This window comes from Pleurodeles waltl, unplaced genomic scaffold (genome assembly GCF_031143425.1).
Source record: "Pleurodeles waltl isolate 20211129_DDA unplaced genomic scaffold, aPleWal1.hap1.20221129 scaffold_39, whole genome shotgun sequence".
Classification (NCBI taxonomy): domain Eukaryota; kingdom Metazoa; phylum Chordata; class Amphibia; order Caudata; family Salamandridae; genus Pleurodeles; species Pleurodeles waltl.
The window spans coordinates 5,339,303-5,358,272 of record NW_027150097.1 but is presented as its reverse complement, the minus strand read 5'-3'; the positions used below and the strand labels follow the sequence as shown (position 1 = coordinate 5,358,272).

Sequence of the window (18,970 nt, the reverse complement as noted above, 5' to 3'; positions counted from 1 at the left end):
TTCTTTTATTGCACAACAAAAAGTACAGATTATATAATGAGACCAGGGCACGGAGAAAAGAAGGCAGCAATTGACTGTGGTCCCACCATGGGAAATTCGCATTTTATTACCTGCCCCGTCCATACTGTGGGTTCATCATTTGTTTTATGACATGATTCCCCTGCTGTGTTGTTTCTAGTATAAGACTTGAGCACTTTATGTGTTTTATATCATCTGTGATATTGCAGCTGCTGTTTGCAGTGTCCACATTTTGCAACCAATGGCACGTGATGCTACACACAGGTGTTGTCTACGTCCTGTGTCTGTGTGGACACCTCTCTACTCTGGCTACACAACAGTAAGATGCACAGTGTGGACCTGACTCCACGCGGCCTTCACACCGGATAACTTACAAGGAGAGAGAAACTTACGGAAATGTACGGTGTGAAAGAACGACTTTACCAAAGTGTTAATGTATGAAATTGCCCTTTGCTTTTTTTTTGTGAGTTGCAAATGGTAACCTTTGACTAAAGCAAGTACCCAAAAATAAACAGTTTTCAGCTGGACTCATATGACTTGCATTTGCAGTGGAAGATCTGCCTGGAGCAGTATATGAGTGTGAAAAGGTCTCTAGTTTTGTCTTGAAATACCAGAGACTTCGGCGCTCTCCACCTTTCTCCTTCGACATCACATCCTGATGCTGAACAGTATTAGCACATAAATGAATAAAAAACTGGGTGACGTGTACATGCACATGTGTGCATATGTACCACGGTGCTATAGTCTGATGACATATATGTGCCAGTCAGTGGGGTCAAAGGGCAGTCAGAAGTTACTGGGCCACAGTTGTATCAATGAGGACTGTGTACTTCCTGTGCCCTGGGGCATTCGTACTCTGGTCCTTCAAACTAGGGTGGAAGCCCCCCTTTAGCACATGACTCTCAGAATAACAAGTCAGAGCAGACATTAGTGTAACTGGGTACTCACACTTGTGAAAGGCGCAAGTGCAAGTAGTGAACTGCAACCTGACCTCACAGCATACACTTTAGACATCCTTTGTAAACACACACACATATTTTCAGTCTAACTTGTTTACATTTTACATCAATAAATATGGTAATATTTGTACTTGAAATGTTTAATTTGCCTACCTTTGGCGCATATTCCTAGTACCTTATATTTTAACTTTTCTCCATTCTGGTGTATACAATTGGTATAATGTGAGAAAGGGAGAAGACGACCGAGAATGCCTAAGAATGTGCGCTTACATGCTTTTAAGAACATATGTCTGGTGTTGTGACAAAACAGCAGTGACCACTTCAGCTCAGCACTTGCTTCTTCCTCTGCTGTCCCAAAATACTGTGGAATTACTAGTCTCTGCGCCTCTGACAAGGCTGCTGACATCCAATTGATGATTCGTAAGCTTGTGGGCTGTGAGTGCTTTGGCTGTGTTGCCCCCTGGCGGTCACTCTGTGAAGATGCAGGTACCTGGGAACAACCCAGACTACTTCTGAGCTGCTTCTTCTTTGTGTGAACCAATCCAGTGTCAGGACTGGAGTCGGTGCTGTTAGTAGATAGGTAGATAGAGAAGGAGTATAACTCGAGCCCCAGGAGGGCAGCCTGGAGCCTATGACAGGTGCAGGGGAGTGTCGTCAAGGAAGCAGCTGGAAGATAACTGGAGAGGGGTCTGTGGGGCCATCAGTCTGGTGAGGAAACCCAGGAGTCAAGGGGTGTCCTGGGGGAGGGGCGTGGCTTTGTCTGGCTCAAGGGGAGGGGTTAGTAATAGTCAATGCAGGGACTGCTGCTGTCCTCCGTGTCCTGGGCTCTGTGTATGTGTAGAAGTTCTAAGGTTGTAAATAATGAGACCTGACAGGTTGTGGCAGAAATGATGATTTCTGGTCATTCCTTCTCTTTTGTCAGAAGTGAGGTGTCTGTTACCCCAATTTATTGTGTACTACTGAGAAGAACAATATAACTCTCAGTGTACGGAATGCAGTGTGACCTTGGGAGACACCTCACATACACTGAGCTGTATGAAGAGGTCACAGTTCCCATATGGTCTAGGGGTTAGGATTCCTGGTTTTCACCCAGGTGGCCCGGGTTCGACTCCCGGTATAGGAAATCCATTTTTTTTCTTCACTACTCAGACATTTTAATCTTTCTCAGTTTTTTTCTATAAACCTAAATGCACCTAAAGTCTTAATAAATGTCACTTGCTTTGTCTTCTGCTTCCATCTAATGCCGTTAGAGGTTTACACCGACCCCCAAATCTACTGCCCTCTCTCCCCAGCCCTTGACCTGTACATTAATTCTATGAAGGGTTATTCCTTGTTTTTCTTTTATTGCACAACAAAAAGTACAGATTATATAATGAGACCAGGGCACGGAGAAAAGAAGGCAGCAATTGACTGTGGTCCCACCATGGGAAATTCGCATTTTATTACCTGCCCCGTCCATACTGTGGGTTCATCATTTGTTTTATGACATGATTCCCCTGCTGTGTTGTTTCTAGTATAAGACTTGAGCACTTTATGTGTTTTATATCATCTGTGATATTGCAGCTGCTGTTTGCAGTGTCCACATTTTGCAACCAATGGCACGTGATGCTACACACAGGTGTTGTCTACGTCCTGTGTCTGTGTCGACACCTCTCTACTCTGGCTATACAACAGTAAGATGCACAGTGTGGACCTGACTCCACGTGGCCTTCACACCGGATAACTTACAAGGAGAGAGAAACCTACGGAAATGTACGGTGTGAAAGAACGACTTTACCAAAGTGTTAATGTATGAAATTGCCCTTTGATTTTTTTTTGTGAGTTGCAAATGGTAACCTTTGACTAAAGCAAGTACCCAAAAATAAACAGTTTTCAGCTGGTCTCATATGACTTGCATTTGCAGTGGAAGATCTGCCTGGAGCAGTATATGAGTGTGAAAAGGTCTCTAGTTTTGTCTTGAAATACCAGAGACTTCGGCGCTCTCCACCTTTCTCCTTCGACATCACATCCTGATGCTGAACAGTATTAGCACATAAATGAATAAAAAACTGGCTGACGTGTACATGCACATGTGTGCATATGTACCACGGTGCTATAGTCTGATGACATATATGTGCCAGTCTGTGGGGTCAAAGGGCAGTCAGAAGTTACTGGGCCACAGTTGTATCAATGAGGACTGTGTACTTCCTGTGCCCTGGGACATTCGTACTCTGGTCCTTCAAACTAGGGTGGAAGCCCCCCTTTAGCACATGACTCTCAGAATAACAAGTCAGAGCAGACATTAGTGTAACTGGGTTCTCACACTTGTGAAAGGCGCAAGTGCAAGTAGTGAACTGCAACCTGACCTCACAGCATACACTTTAGACTTCCTTTGTAAACACACACACATATTTTCAGTCTAACTTGTTTACATTTTACATCAATAAATATGGTAATATTTGTACTTGAAATGTTTAATTTGCCTACCTTTGGCGCTTATTCCTAGTACCTTATATTTGAACTTTTCTCCATTCGGGTGTATACAATTGGTATAATGTCAGAAAGGGAGAAGACGACCGAGAATGCCTAAGAATGTGCGCTTACATGCTTTTAAGAACATATGTCTGGTGTTGTGACAAAACAGCAGTGACCACTTCAGCTCAGCACTTGCTTCTTCCTCTGCTGTCCCAAAATACTGTGGAATTACTAGTCTCTGCGCCTCTGACAAGGCTGCTGACATCCAATTGATGATTCGTAGGCTTGTGGGCTGTGAGTGCTTTGGCTGTGCTGCCCCCTGGCGGTCACTCTGTGAAGATGCAGGTACCTGGGAACAACCCAGACTACTTCTGAGCTGCTTCTTCTTTGTGTGAACCAATCCAGTGTCAGGACTGGAGTCGGTGCTGTTAGTAGATAGGTAGATAGAGAAGGAGTATAACTCGAGCCCCAGGAGGGCAGCCTGGAGCCTATGACAGGTGCAGGGGAGTGTCGTCAAGGAAGCAGCTGGAAGATAACTGGAGAGGGGTCTGTGGGGCCATCAGTCTGGTGAGGAAACCCAGGAGTCAAGGGGTGTCCTGGGGGAGGGGCGTGGCTTTGTCTGGCTCAAGGGGAGGGGTTAGTAATAGTCAATGCAGGGACTGCTGCTGTCCTCCGTGTCCTGGGCTCTGTGTATGTGTAGAAGTTCTAAGGTTGTAAATAATGAGACCTGACAGGTTGTGGCAGAAATGATGACTTCTGGTCATTCCTTCTCTTTTGTCAGAAGTGAGGTGTCTGTTACCCCAATTGATTGTGTACTACTGAGAAGAACAATATAACTCTCAGTGTACGGAATGCAGTGTGACCTTGGGAGACACCTCACATACACTGAGCTGTATGAAGAGGTCACAGTTCCCATATGGTCTAGCGGTTAGGATTCCTGGTTTTCACCCAGGTGGCCCGGGTTCGACTCCCGGTATGGGAAATCCATTTTTTTTTCACTACTCAGACATTTTAATCTTTCTCAGTTTTTTTCTATAAACCTAAATGCACCTAAAGTCTTAATAAATGTCACTTGCTTTGTCTTCTGCTTCCATCTAATGCCGTCAGAAGTTTACACCGACCCCCAAATCTACTGCCCTCTCTCCCCAGCCCTTGACCTGTACATTAATACTATGAAGGGTTATTCCTTGTTTTTCTTTTATTGCACAACAAAAAGTACAGATTATATAATGAGACCAGGGCACGGAGAAAAGAAGGCAGCAATTGACTGTGGTCCCACCATGGGAAATTCGCATTTTATTACCTGCCCTGTCCATACTGTGGGTTCATCATTTGTTTTATGACATGATTCCCCTGCTGTGTTGTTTCTAGTATAAGACTTGAGCACTTTATGTGTTTTATATCATCTGTGATATTGCAGCTGCTGTTTGCAGTGTCCACAGTTTGCAACCAATGGCACGTGATGCTACACACAGGTGTTGTCTACGTCCTGTGTCTGTGTGGACACCTCTCTACTCTGGCTACACAACAGTAAGATGCACAGTGTGGACCTGACTCCACGCGGCCTTCACACCGGATAACTTACAAGGAGAGAGAAACTTACGGAAATGTACGGTGTGAAAGAACGACTTTACCAAAGTGTTAATGTATGAAATTGCCCTTTGCTTTTTTTTTGTGAGTTGCAAATGGTAACCTTTGACTAAAGCAAGTACCCAAAAATAAACAGTTTTCAGCTGGACTCATATGACTTGCATTTGCAGTGGAAGATCTGCCTGGAGCAGTATATGAGTGTGAAAAGGTCCTAGTTTTGTCTGGAAATACCAGAGACTTCGGCGCTCTCCACCTTTCTCCTTCGACATCACATCCTGATGCTGAACAGTATTAGCACATAAATGAATAAAAAACTGGCTGACGTGTACATGCACATGTGTGCATATGTACCACGGTGCTATAGTCTGATGACATATATGTGCCAGTCAGTGGGGTCAAAGGGCAGTCAGAAGTTACTGGGCCACAGTTGTATCAATGAGGACTGTGTACTTCCTGTGCCCTGGGGCATTCGTACTCTGGTCCTTCAAACTAGGGTGGAAGCCCCCCTTTAGCACATGACTCTCAGAATAACAAGTCAGAGCAGACATTAGTGTAACTGGGTACTCACACTTGTGAAAGGCGCAAGTGCAAGTAGTGAACTGCAACCTGACCTCACAGCATACACTTTAGACATCCTTTGTAAACACACACACATATTTTCAGTCTAACTTGTTTACTCTTTACATCAATAAATATGGTAATATTTGTACTTGAAATGTTTAATTTGCCTACCTTTGGCGCATATTCCTAGTACCTTATATTTTAACTTTTCTCCATTCGGGTGTATACAATTGGTATAATGTGAGAAAGGGAGAAGACGACCGAGAATGCCTAAGAATGTGCGCTTACATGCTTTTAAGAACATATGTCTGGTGTTGTGACAAAACAGCAGTGACCACTTCAGCTCAGCACTTGCTTCTTCCTCTGCTGTCCCAAAATACTGTGGAATTACTAGTCTCTGCGCCTCTGACAAGGCTGCTGACATCCAATTGATGATTCGTAAGCTTGTGGGCTGTGAGTGCTTTGGCTGTGCTGCCCCCTGGCGGTCACTCTGTGAAGATGCAGGTACCTGGGAACAACCCAGACTACTTCTGAGCTGCTTCTTCTTTGTGTGAACCAATCCAGTGTCAGGACTGGAGTCGGTGCTGTTAGTAGATAGAGAAGGAGTATAACTCGAGCCCCAGGAGGGCAGCCTGGAGCCTATGACAGCTGCAGGGGAGTGTCGTCAAGGAAGCAGCTGGAAGATAACTGGAGAGGGGTCTGTGGGGCCATCAGTCTGGTGAGGAAACCCAGGAGTCAAGGGGTGTCCTGGGGGAGGGGCGTGGCTTTGTCTGGCTCAAGGGGAGGGGTTAGTAATAGTCAATGCAGGGACTGCTGCTGTCCTCCGTGTCCTGGGCTCTGTGTATGTGTAGAAGTTCTAAGGTTGTAAATAATGAGACCTGACAGATTGTGGCAGAAATGATGACTTCTGGTCATTCCTTCTCTTTTGTCAGAAGTGAGGTGTCTGTTACCCCAATTGATTGTGTACTACTGAGAAGAACAATATAACTCTCAGTGTACGGAATGCAGTGTGACCTTGGGAGACACCTCACATACACTGAGCTGTATGAAGAGGTCACAGTTTCCATATGGTCTACCGGTTAGGATTCCTGGTTTTCACCCAGGCAGCCCGGGTTCGACTCCCGGTATGGGAAATCCATTTTTTTTTTCACTACTCAGACATTTTAATCTTTCTCAGTTTTTTTCTATAAACCTAAATGCACCTAAAGTCTTAATAAATGTCACTTGCTTTGTCTTCTGCTTCCATCTAATGCCGTCAGAGGTTTACACCGACCCCCAAATCTACTGCCCTCTCTCCCCAGCCCTTGACCTGTACATTAATACTATGAAGGGTTATTCCTTGTTTTTCTTTTATTGCACAACAAAAAGTACAGATTATATAATGAGACCAGGGCACGGAGAAAAGAAGGCAGCAATTGACTGTGGTCCCACCATGGGAAATTCGCATTTTATTACCTGCCCCGTCCATACTGTGGGTTCATCATTTGTTTTATGACATGATTCCCCTGCTGTGTTGTTTCTAGTATCAGACTTGAGCACTTTATGTGTTTTATATCATCTGTGATATTGCAGCTGCTGTTTGCAGTGTCCACATTTTGCAACCAATGGCACGTGATGCTACACACAGGTGTTGTCTACGTCCTGTGTCTGTGTGGACACCTCTCTACTCTGGCTACACAACAGTAAGATGCACAGTGTGGACCTGACTCCACGTGGCCTTCACACCGGATAACTTACAAGGAGAGAGAAACTTACGGAAATGCACGGTGTGAAAGAACGACTTTACCAAAGTGTTAATGTATGAAATTGCCCTTTGCTTTTTTTTTGTGAGTTGCAAATGGTAACCTTTGACTAAAGCAAGTACCCAAAAATAAACAGTTTTCAGCTGGACTCATATGACTTGCATTTGCAGTGGAAGATCTGCCTGGAGCAGTATATGAGTGTGAAAAGGTCTCTAGTTTTGTCTTGAAATACCAGAGACTTCGGCGCTCTCCACCTTTCTCCTTCGACATCACATCCTGATGCTGAACAGTATTAGCACATAAATGAATAAAAAACTGGCTGACGTGTACATGCACATGTGTGCATATGTACCACGGTGCTATAGTCTGATGACATATATGTGCCAGTCTGTGGGGTCAAAGGGCAGTCAGAAGTTACTGGGCCACAGTTGTATCAATGAGGACTGTGTACTTCCTGTGCCCTGGGGCATTCGTACTCTGGTCCTTCAAACTAGGGTGGAAGCCCCCCTTTAGCACATGACTCTCAGAATAACAAGTCAGAGCAGACATTAGTGTAACTGGGTACTCACGCTTGTGAAAGGCGCAAGTGCAAGTAGTGAACTGCAACCTGACCTCACAGCATACACTTTAGACTTCCTTTGTAAACACACACACATATTTTCAGTCTAACTTGTTTACATTTTACATCAATAAATATGGTAATATTTGTACTTGAAATGTTTAATTTGCCTACCTTTGGCGCATATTCCTAGTACCTTATATTTTAACTTTTCTCCATTCGGGTGTATACAATTGGTATAATGTCAGAAAGGGAGAAGACGACCGAGAATGCCTAAGAATGTGCGCTTACATGCTTTTAAGAACATATGTCTGGTGTTGTGACAAAACAGCAGTGACCACTTCAGCTCAGCACTTGCTTCTTCCTCTGCTGTCCCAAAATACTGTGGAATTACTAGTCTCTGCGCCTCTGACAAGGCTGCTGACATCCAATTGATGATTCGTAGGCTTGTGGGCTGTGAGTGCTTTGGCTGTGCTGCCCCCTGGCGGTCACTCTGTGAAGATGCAGGTACCTGGGAACAACCCAGACTACTTCTGAGCTGCTTCTTCTTTGTGTGAACCAATCCAGTGTCAGGACTGGAGTCGGTGCTGTTAGTAGATAGATAGATAGAGAAGGAGTATAACTCGAGCCCCAGGAGGGCAGCCTGGAGCCTATGACAGGTGCAGGGGAGTGTCGTCAAGGAAGCAGCTGGAAGATAACTGGAGAGGGGTCTGTGGGGCCATCAGTCTGGTGAGGAAACCCAGGAGTCAAGGGGTGTCCTGGGGGAGGGGCGTGGCTTTGTCTGGCTCAAGGGGAGGGGATTAGTAATAGTCAATGCAGGGACTGCTGCTGTCCTCCGTGTCCTGGGCTCTGTGTATGTGTAGAAGTTCTAAGGTTGTAAATAATGAGACCTGACAGGTTGTGGCAGAAATGATGATTTCTGGTCATTCCTTCTCTTTTGTCAGAAGTGAGGTGTCTGTTACCCCAATTGATTGTGTACTACTGAGAAGAACAATATAACTCTCAGTGTACGGAATGCAGTGTGACCTTGGGAGACACCTCACATACACTGAGCTGTATGAAGAGGTCACAGTTCCCATATGGTCTAGCGGTTAGGATTCCTGGTTTTTACCCAGGCGGCCCGGGTTCGACTCCCGGTATGGGAAATCCATTTTCTTTTCACTACTCAGACATTTTAATCTTTCTCAGTTTTTTTCTATAAACCTAAATGCACCTAAAGTCTTAATAAATGTCACTTGCTTTGTCTTCTGCTTCCATCTAATGCCGTCAGAGGTTTACACCGTCCCCCAAATCTACTGCCCTCTCTCCCCAGGCCTTGACCTGTACATTAAAACTATGAAGGGTTATTCCTTGTTTTTCTTTTATTGCACAACAAAAAGTACAGATTATATAATGAGACCAGGGCACGGAGAAAAGAAGGCAGCAATTGACTGTGGTCCCACCATGGGAAATTCGCATTTTATTACCTGCCCGTCCATACTGTGGGTTCATCATTTGTTTTATGACATGATTCCCCTGCTGTGTTGTTTCTAGTATAAGACTTGAGCACTTTATGTGTTTTATATCATCTGTGATATTGCAGCTGCTGTTTGCAGTGTCCACATTTTGCAACCAATGGCACGTGATGCTACACACAGGTGTTGTCTACGTCCTGTGTCTGTGTGGACACCTCTCTACTCTGGCTACACAACAGTAAGATGCACAGTGTGGACCTGACTCCACGCAGCCTTCACACTGGATAACTTACAAGGAGAGAGAAACTTACGGAAATGTACGGTGTGAAAGAACGACTTTACCAAAGTGTTAATGTATGAAATTGCCCTTTGCTTTTTTTTTGTGAGTTGCAAATGGTAACCTTTGACTAAAGCAAGTACCCAAAAATAAACAGTTTTCAGCTGGACTCATATGACTTGCATTTGCAGTGGAAGATCTGCCTGGAGCAGTATATGAGTGTGAAAAGGTCTCTAGTTTTGTCTTGAAATACCAGAGACTTCGGCGCTCTCCACCTTTCTCCTTCGACATCACATCCTGATGCTGAACAGTATTAGCACATAAATGAATAAAAAACTGGCTGACGTGTACATGCACATGTGTGCATATGTACCACAGTGCTGTAGTCTGATGACATATATGTGCCAGTCTGTGGGGTCAAAGGGCAGTCAGAAGTTACTGGGCCACAGTTGTATCAATGAGGACTGTGTACTTCCTGTGCCCTGGGGCATTCGTACTCTGGTCCTTCAAACTAGGGTGGAAGCCCCCCTTTAGCACATGACTCTCAGAATAACAAGTCAGAGCAGACATTAGTGTAACTGGGTACTCACACTTGTGAAAGGCGCAAGTGCAAGTAGTGAACTGCAACCTGACCTCACAGCATACACTTTAGACATCCTTTGTAAACACACACACATATTTTCAGTCTAACTTGTTTACATTTTACATCAATAAATATGGTAATATTTGTACTTGAAATGTTTAATTTGCCTACCTTTGGCGCATATTCCTAGTACCTTATATTTTAACTTTTCTCCATTCGGGTGTATACAATTGGTATAATGTCAGAAAGGGAGAAGACGACCGAGAATGCCTAAGAATGTGCGCTTACATGCTTTTAAGAACATATGTCTGGTGTTGTGACAAAACAGCAGTGACCACTTCAGCTCAGCACTTGCTTCTTCCTCTGCTGTCCCAAAATACTGTGGAATTACTAGTCTCTGCGCCTCTGACAAGGCTGCTGACATCCAATTGATGATTCGTAAGCTTGTGGGCTGTGAGTGCTTTGGCTGTGCTGCCCCCTGGCGGTCACTCTGTGAAGATGCAGGTACCTGGGAACAACCCAGACTACTTCTGAGCTGCTTCTTCTTTGTGTGAACCAATCCAGTGTCAGGACTGGAGTCGGTGCTGTTAGTAGATAGAGAAGGAGTATAACTCGAGCCCCAGGAGGGCAGCCTGGAGCCTGTGACAGGTGCAGGGGAGTGTTGTCAAGGAAGCAGCTGGAAGATAACTGGAGAGGGGTCTGTGGGGCCATCAGTCTGGTGAGGAAACCCAGGAGTCAAGGGGTGTCCTGGGGGAGGGGTGTGGCTTTGTCTGGCTCAAGGGGAGGGGTTAGTAATAGTCAATGCAGGGACTGCTGCTGTCCTCCATGTCCTGGGCTCTGTGTATGTGTAGAAGTTCTAAGGTTGTAAATAATGAGACCTGACAGGTTGTGGCAGAAATGGTGACTTCTGGTCATTCCTTCTCTTTTGTCAGAAGTGAGGTGTCTGTTACCCCAATTGATTGTGTACTACTGAGAAGAACAATATAACTCTCAGTGTACGGAATGCACTGTGACCTTGGGAGACACCTCACATACACTGAGCTGTATGAAGAGGTCACAGTTCCCATATGGTCTAGCGGTTAGGATTCCTGGTTTTCACCCAGGCGGCCCGGGTTCGACTCCCGGTATGGGAAGTCCATTTTTTTTCCCACTACTCAGACATTTTAATCTTTCTCAGTTTTTTTCTATAAACCTAAATGCACCTAAAGTCTTAATAAATGTCACTTGCTTTGTCTTCTGCTTCCATCTAATGCCGTCAGAGGTTTACACCGACCCCCAAATCTACTGCCCTCTCTCCCCAGCCCTTGACCTGTACATTAATACTATGAAGGGTTATTCCTTGTTTTTCTTTTATTGCACAACAAAAAGTACAGATTATATAATGAGACCGGGGCACAGAGAAGAAGGCAGCAATTGACTGTGGTCCCACAATGGGAAATTCTCATTTTATTACCTGCCCCGTCCATACTGTGGGTTCATCATTTGTTTTATGACATGATTCCCCTGCTGTGTTGTTTCTAGTATAAGACTTGAGCACTTTATGTGTTTTATATCATCTGTGATATTGCAGCTGCTGTTTGCAGTGTCCACATTTTGCAACCAATGGCACGTGATGCTACACACAGGTGTTGTCTACGTCCTGTGTCTGTGTGGACACCTCTCTACTCTGGCTACACAACAGTAAGATGCACAGTGTGGACCTGACTCCACGCGGCCTTCACACCGGATAACTTACAAGGAGAGAGAAACTTACGGAAATGTAAGGTGTGAAAGAACGACTTTACCAAAGTGTTAATGTATGAAATTGCCCTTTGCTTTTTTTTTATGAGTTGCAAATGGTAACCTTTGACTAAAGCAAGTACCCAAAAATAAACAGTTTTCAGTTGGACTCATATGACTTGCATTTGCAGTGGAAGATCTGCCTGGAGCAGTATATGAGTGTGAAAAGGTCTCTAGTTTTGTCTTGAAATACCAGAGACTTCGGCGCTCTCCACCTTTCTCCTTCGACATCACATCCTGATGCTGAACAGTATTAGCACATAAATGAATAAAAAACTGGCTGACGTGTACATGCACATGTGTGCATATGTACCACGGTGCTATAGTCTGATGACATATATGTGCCAGTCTGTGGGGTCAAAGGGCAGTCAGAAGTTACTGGGCCCCAGTTGTATCAATGAGGACTGTGTACTTCCTGTGCCCTGGGGCATTCGTACTCTGGTCCTTCAAACTAGGGTGGAAGCCCCCCTTTAGCACATGACTCTCAGAATAACAAGTCAGAGCAGACATTAGTGTAACTGGGTACTCACACTTGTGAAAGGCGCAAGTGCAAGTAGTGAACTGCAACCTGACCTCACAGCATACACTTTAGACATCCTTTGTAAACACACACACATATTTTCAGTCTAACTTGTTTACATTTTACATCAATAAATATGGTAATATTTGTACTTGAAATGTTTAATTTGCCTACCTTTGGCGCATATTCCTAGTACCTTATATTTTAACTTTTCTCCATTCGGGTGTATACAATTGGTATAATGTCAGAAAGGGAGAAGACGACCGTGAATGCCTAAGAATGTGCGCTTACATGCTTTTAAGAACATATGTCTGGTGTTGTGACAAAACAGCAGTGACCACTTCAGCTCAGCACTTGCTTCTTCCTCTGCTGTCTCAAAATACTGTGGAATTACTAGTCTCTGCGCCTCTGACAAGGCTGCTGACATCCAATTGATGATTCGTAAGCTTGTGGGCTGTGAGTGCTTTGGCTGTGCTGCCCCCTGGCGGTGACTCTGTGAAGATACAGGTACCTGGGAACAACCCAGACTACTTCTGAGCTGCTTCTTCTTTGTGTGAACCAATCCAGTGTCAGGACTGGAGTCGGTGCTGTTAGTAGATAGAGAAGGAGTATAACTCGAGCCCCAGGAGGGCAGCCTGGAGCCTATGACAGCTGCAGGGGAGTGTCGTCAAGGAAGCAGCTGGAAGATAACTGGAGAGGGGTCTGTGGGGCCATCAGTCTGGTGAGGAAACCCAGGAGTCAAGGGGTGTCCTGGGGGAGGGGCGTGGCTTTGTCTGGCTCAAGGGGAGGGGTTAGTAATAGTCAATGCAGGGACTGCTGCTGTCCTCCGTGTCCTGGGCTCTGTGTATGTGTAGAAGTTCTAAGGTTGTAAATAATGAGGACTGACAGGTTGTGGCAGAAATGATGACTTCTGGTCATTCCTTCTCTTTTGTCAGAAGTGAGGTGTCTGTTACCCCAATTGATTGTGTACTACTGAGAAGAACAATATAACTCTCAGTGTACGGAATGCAGTGTGACCTTGGGAGACACCTCACATACACTGAGCTGTATGAAGAGGTCACAGTTCCCATATGGTCTACCGGTTAGGATTCCTGGTTTTCACCCAGGCAGTCTGGGTTCGACTCCCGGTATGGGAAATCCATTTTTTTTTTCACTACTCAGACATTTTAATCTTTCTCAGTTTTTTTCTATAAACCTAAATGCACCTAAAGTCTTAATAAATGTCACTTGCTTTGTCTTCTGCTTCCATCTAATGCCGTCAGAGGTTTACACCGACCCCCAAATCTACTGCCCTCTCTCCATAGCCCTTGACCTGTACATTAATACTATGAAGGGTTATTCCTTGTTTTTCTTTTATTGCACAACAAAAAGTACAGATTATATAATGAGACCAGGGCACGGAGAAAAGAAGGCAGCAATTGACTGTGGTCCCACCATGGGAAATTCGCATTTTATTACCTGCCCCGTCCATACTGTGGGTTCATCATTTGTTTTATGACATGATTCCCCTGCTGTGTTGTTTCTAGTATAAGACTTGAGCACTTTATGTGTTTTATATCATCTGTGATATTGCAGCTGCTGTTTGCAGTGTCCACATTTTGCAACCAATGGCACGTGATGCTACACACAGGTGTTGTCTACGTCCTGTGTCTGTGTGGACACCTCTCTACTCTGGCTACACAACAGTAAGATGCACAGTGTGGACCTGACTCCACGCGGCCTTCACACCGGATAACTTACAAGGAGAGAGAAACTTACGGAAATGTACGGTGTGAAAGAACGACTTTACCAAAGTGTTAATGTATGAAATTGCCCTTTGCTTTTTTTTTGTGAGTTGCAAATGGTAACCTTTGACTAAAGCAAGTACCCAAAAATAAACAGTTTTCAGCTGGACTCATATGACTTGCATTTGCAGTGGAAGATCTGCCTGGAGCAGTATATGAGTGTGAAAAGGTCTCTAGTTTTGTCTTGAAATACCAGAGACTTCGGCGCTCTCCACCTTTCTCCTTCGACATCACATCCTGATGCTGAACAGTATTAGCACATAAATGAATAAAAAACTGGCTGACGTGTACATGCACATGTGTGCATATGTACCACGGTGCTATAGTCTGATGACATATATGTGCCAGTCAGTGGGGTCAAAGGGCAGTCAGAAGTTACTGGGCCACAGTTGTATCAATGAGGACTGTGTACTTCCTGTGCCCTGGGGCATTCGTACTCTGGTCCTTCAAACTAGGGTGGAAGCCCCCCTTTAGCACATGACTCTCAGAATAACAAGTCAGAGCAGACATTAGTGTAACTGGGTACTCACACTTGTGAAAGGCGCAAGTGCAAGTAGTGAACTGCAACCTGACCTCACAGCATACACTTTAGACATCCTTTGTAAACACACACACATATTTTCAGTCTAACTTGTTTACATTTTACATCAATAAATATGGTAATATTTGTACTTGAAATGTTTAATTTGCCTACCTTTGGCGCATATTCCTAGTACCTTATATTTTAACTTTTCTCCATTCTGGTGTATACAATTGGTATAATGTGAGAAAGGGAGAAGACGACCGAGAATGCCTAAGAATGTGCGCTTACATGCTTTTAAGAACATATGTCTGGTGTTGTGACAAAACAGCAGTGACCACTTCAGCTCAGCACTTGCTTCTTCCTCTGCTGTCCCAAAATACTGTGGAATTACTAGTCTCTGCGCCTCTGACAAGGCTGCTGACATCCAATTGATGATTCGTAAGCTTGTGGGCTGTGAGTGCTTTGGCTGTGTTGCCCCCTGGCGGTCACTCTGTGAAGATGCAGGTACCTGGGAACAACCCAGACTACTTCTGAGCTGCTTCTTCTTTGTGTGAACCAATCCAGTGTCAGGATTGAAGTCGGTGCTGTTAGTAGATAGGTAGATAGAGAAGGAGTATAACTCGAGCCCCAGGAGGGCAGCCTGGAGCCTATGACAGGTGCAGGGGAGTGTCGTCAAGGAAGCAGCTGGAAGATAACTGGAGAGGGGTCTGTGGGGCCATCAGTCTGGTGAGGAAACCCAGGAGTCAAGGGGTGTCCTGGGGGAGGGGCGTGGCTTTGTCTGGCTCAAGGGGAGGGGTTAGTAATAGTCAATGCAGGGACTGCTGCTGTCCTCCGTGTCCTGGGCTCTGTGTATGTGTAGAAGTTCTAAGGTTGTAAATAATGAGACCTGACAGGTTGTGGCAGAAATGATGATTTCTGGTCATTCCTTCTCTTTTGTCAGAAGTGAGGTGTCTGTTACCCCAATTTATTGTGTACTACTGAGAAGAACAATATAACTCTCAGTGTACGGAATGCAGTGTGACCTTGGGAGACACCTCACATACACTGAGCTGTATGAAGAGGTCACAGTTCCCATATGGTCTAGCGGTTAGGATTCCTGGTTTTCACCCAGGTGGCCCGGGTTCGACTCCCGGTATAGGAAATCCATTTTTTTTCTTCACTACTCAGACATTTTAATCTTTCTCAGTTTTTTTCTATAAACCTAAATGCACCTAAAGTCTTAATAAATGTCACTTGCTTTGTCTTCTGCTTCCATCTAATGCCGTCAGAGGTTTACACCGACCCCCAAATCTACTGCCCTCTCTCCCCAGCCCTTGACCTGTACATTAATTCTATGAAGGGTTATTCCTTGTTTTTCTTTTATTGCACAACAAAAAGTACAGATTATATAATGAGACCAGGGCACGGAGAAAAGAAGGCAGCAATTGACTGTGGTCCCACCATGGGAAATTCGCATTTTATTACCTGCCCCGTCCATACTGTGGGTTCATCATTTGTTTTATGACATGATTCCCCTGCTGTGTTGTTTCTAGTATAAGACTTGAGCACTTTATGTGTTTTATATCATCTGTGATATTGCAGCTGCTGTTTGCAGTGTCCACATTTTGCAACCAATGGCACGTGATGCTACACACAGGTGTTGTCTACGTCCTGTGTCTGTGTCGACACCTCTCTACTCTGGCTATACAACAGTAAGATGCACAGTGTGGACCTGACTCCACGTGGCCTTCACACCGGATAACTTACAAGGAGAGAGAAACCTACGGAAATGTACGGTGTGAAAGAACGACTTTACCAAAGTGTTAATGTATGAAATTGCCCTTTGATTTTTTTTTGTGAGTTGCAAATGGTAACCTTTGACTAAAGCAAGTACCCAAAAATAAACAGTTTTCAGCTGGTCTCATATGACTTGCATTTGCAGTGGAAGATCTGCCTGGAGCAGTATATGAGTGTGAAAAGGTCTCTAGTTTTGTCTTGAAATACCAGAGACTTCGGCGCTCTCCACCTTTCTCCTTCGACATCACATCCTGATGCTGAACAGTATTAGCACATAAATGAATAAAAAACTGGCTGACGTGTACATGCACATGTGTGCATATGTACCACGGTGCTATAGTCTGATGACATATATGTGCCAGTCTGTGGGGTCAAAGGGCAGTCAGAAGTTACTGGGCCACAGTTGTATCAATGAGGACTGTGTACTTCCTGTGCCCTGGGACATTCGTACTCTGGTCCTTCAAACTAGGGTGGAAGCCCCCCTTTAGCACATGACTCTCAGAATAACAAGTCAGAGCAGACATTAGTGTAACTGGGTTCTCACACTTGTGAAAGGCGCAAGTGCAAGTAGTGAACTGCAACCTGACCTCACAGCATACACTTTAGACTTCCTTTGTAAACACACACACATATTTTCAGTCTAACTTGTTTACATTTTACATCAATAAATATGGTAATATTTGTACTTGAAATGTTTAATTTGCCTACCTTTGGCGCTTATTCCTAGTACCTTATATTTGAACTTTTCTCCATTCGGGTGTATACAATTGGTATAATGTCAGAAAGGGAGAAGACGACCGAGAATGCCTAAGAATGTGCGCTTACATGCTTTTAAGAACATATGTCTGGTGTTGTGACAAAACAGCAGTGACCACTTCAGCTCAGCACTTGCTTCTTCCTCTGCTGTCCCAAAATACTGTGGAATTACTAGTCTCTGCGCCTCTGACAAGGCTGCTGACATCCAATTGATGATTCGTAGGCTTGTGGGCTGTGAGTGCTTTGGCTGTGCTGCCCCCTGGCGGTCACTCTGTGAAGATGCAGGTACCTGGGAACAACCCAGACTACTTCTGAGCTGCTTCTTCTTTGTGTGAACCAATCCAGTGTCAGGACTGGAGTCGGTGCTGTTAGTAGATAGGTAGATAGAGAAGGAGTATAACTCGAGCCCCAGGAGGGCAGCCTGGAGCCTATGACAGGTGCAGGGGAGTGTCGTCAAGGAAGCAGCTGGAAGATAACTGGAGAGGGGTCTGTGGGGCCATCAGTCTGGTGAGGAAACCCAGGAGTCAAGGGGTGTCCTGGGGGAGGGGCGTGGCTTTGTCTGGCTCAAGGGGAGGGGTTAGTAATAGTCAATGCAGGGACTGCTGCTGTCCTCCGTGTCCTGGGCTCTGTGTATGTGTAGAAGTTCTAAGGTTGTAAATAATGAGACCTGACAGGTTGTGGCAGAAATGATGACTTCTGGTCATTCCTTCTCTTTTGTCAGAAGTGAGGTGTCTGTTACCCCAATTGATTGTGTACTACTGAGAAGAACAATATAACTCTCAGTGTACGGAATGCAGTGTGACCTTGGGAGACACCTCACATACACTGAGCTGTATGAAGAGGTCACAGTTCCCATATGGTCTAGCGGTTAGGATTCCTGGTTTTCACCCAGGTGGCCCGGGTTCGACTCCCGGTATGGGAAATCCATTTTTTTTTCACTACTCAGACATTTTAATCTTTCTCAGTTTTTTTCTATAAACCTAAATGCACCTAAAGTCTTAATAAATGTCACTTGCTTTGTCTTCTGCTTCCATCTAATGCCGTCAGAAGTTTACACCGACCCCCAAATCTACTGCCCTCTCTCCCCAGCCCTTGACCTGTACATTAATACTATGAAGGGTTATTCCTTGTTTTTCTTTTATTGCACAACAAAAAGTACAGATTATATAATGAGACCAGGGCACGGAGAAAAGAAGGCAGCAATTGACTGTGGTCCCACCATGGGAAATTCGCATTTTATTACCTGCCCCGTCCATACTGTGGGTTCATCATTTGTTTTATGACATGATTCCCCTGCTGTGTTGTTTCTAGTATAAGACTTGAGCACTTTATGTGTTTTATATCATCTGTGATATTGCAGCTGCTGTTTGCAGTGTCCACAGTTTGCAACCAATGGCACGTGATGCTACACACAGGTGTTGTCTACGTCCTGTGTCTGTGTGGACACCTCTCTACTCTGGCTACACAACAGTAAGATGCACAGTGTGGACCTGACTCCACGCGGCCTTCACACCGGATAACTTACAAGGAGAGAGAAACTTACGGAAATGTACGGTGTGAAAGAACGACTTTACCAAAGTGTTAATGTATGAAATTGCCCTTTGCTTTTTTTTTGTGAGTTGCAAATGGTAACCT

The 18,970-nt window shown here is 44.8% G+C and overlaps 6 non-coding genes across 6 annotated transcripts; all 6 read left to right on the top strand.

Annotated features, from left to right (window-relative positions):
- Window positions 1-2,028: 2,028 nt before the first annotated feature.
- TRNAE-UUC (transfer RNA glutamic acid (anticodon UUC)) lies at window positions 2,029-2,100 on the top strand. Its single transcript has one exon. It is a non-coding gene; the product is annotated as a tRNA-Glu (tRNA).
- A 2,241-nt stretch (window positions 2,101-4,341) lies between these two features.
- Window positions 4,342-4,413, top strand: TRNAE-UUC (transfer RNA glutamic acid (anticodon UUC)). Its single transcript has one exon. It is a non-coding gene; the product is annotated as a tRNA-Glu (tRNA).
- A 4,543-nt stretch (window positions 4,414-8,956) lies between these two features.
- On the top strand, window positions 8,957-9,028 carry TRNAK-UUU (transfer RNA lysine (anticodon UUU)). The gene has a single exon. It is a non-coding gene; the product is annotated as a tRNA-Lys (tRNA).
- A 2,230-nt stretch (window positions 9,029-11,258) lies between these two features.
- TRNAE-UUC (transfer RNA glutamic acid (anticodon UUC)) lies at window positions 11,259-11,330 on the top strand. Its single transcript has one exon. It is a non-coding gene; the product is annotated as a tRNA-Glu (tRNA).
- A 4,542-nt stretch (window positions 11,331-15,872) lies between these two features.
- On the top strand, window positions 15,873-15,944 carry TRNAE-UUC (transfer RNA glutamic acid (anticodon UUC)). Its single transcript has one exon. It is a non-coding gene; the product is annotated as a tRNA-Glu (tRNA).
- A 2,241-nt stretch (window positions 15,945-18,185) lies between these two features.
- On the top strand, window positions 18,186-18,257 carry TRNAE-UUC (transfer RNA glutamic acid (anticodon UUC)). Its single transcript has one exon. It is a non-coding gene; the product is annotated as a tRNA-Glu (tRNA).
- Window positions 18,258-18,970: the final 713 nt, after the last annotated feature.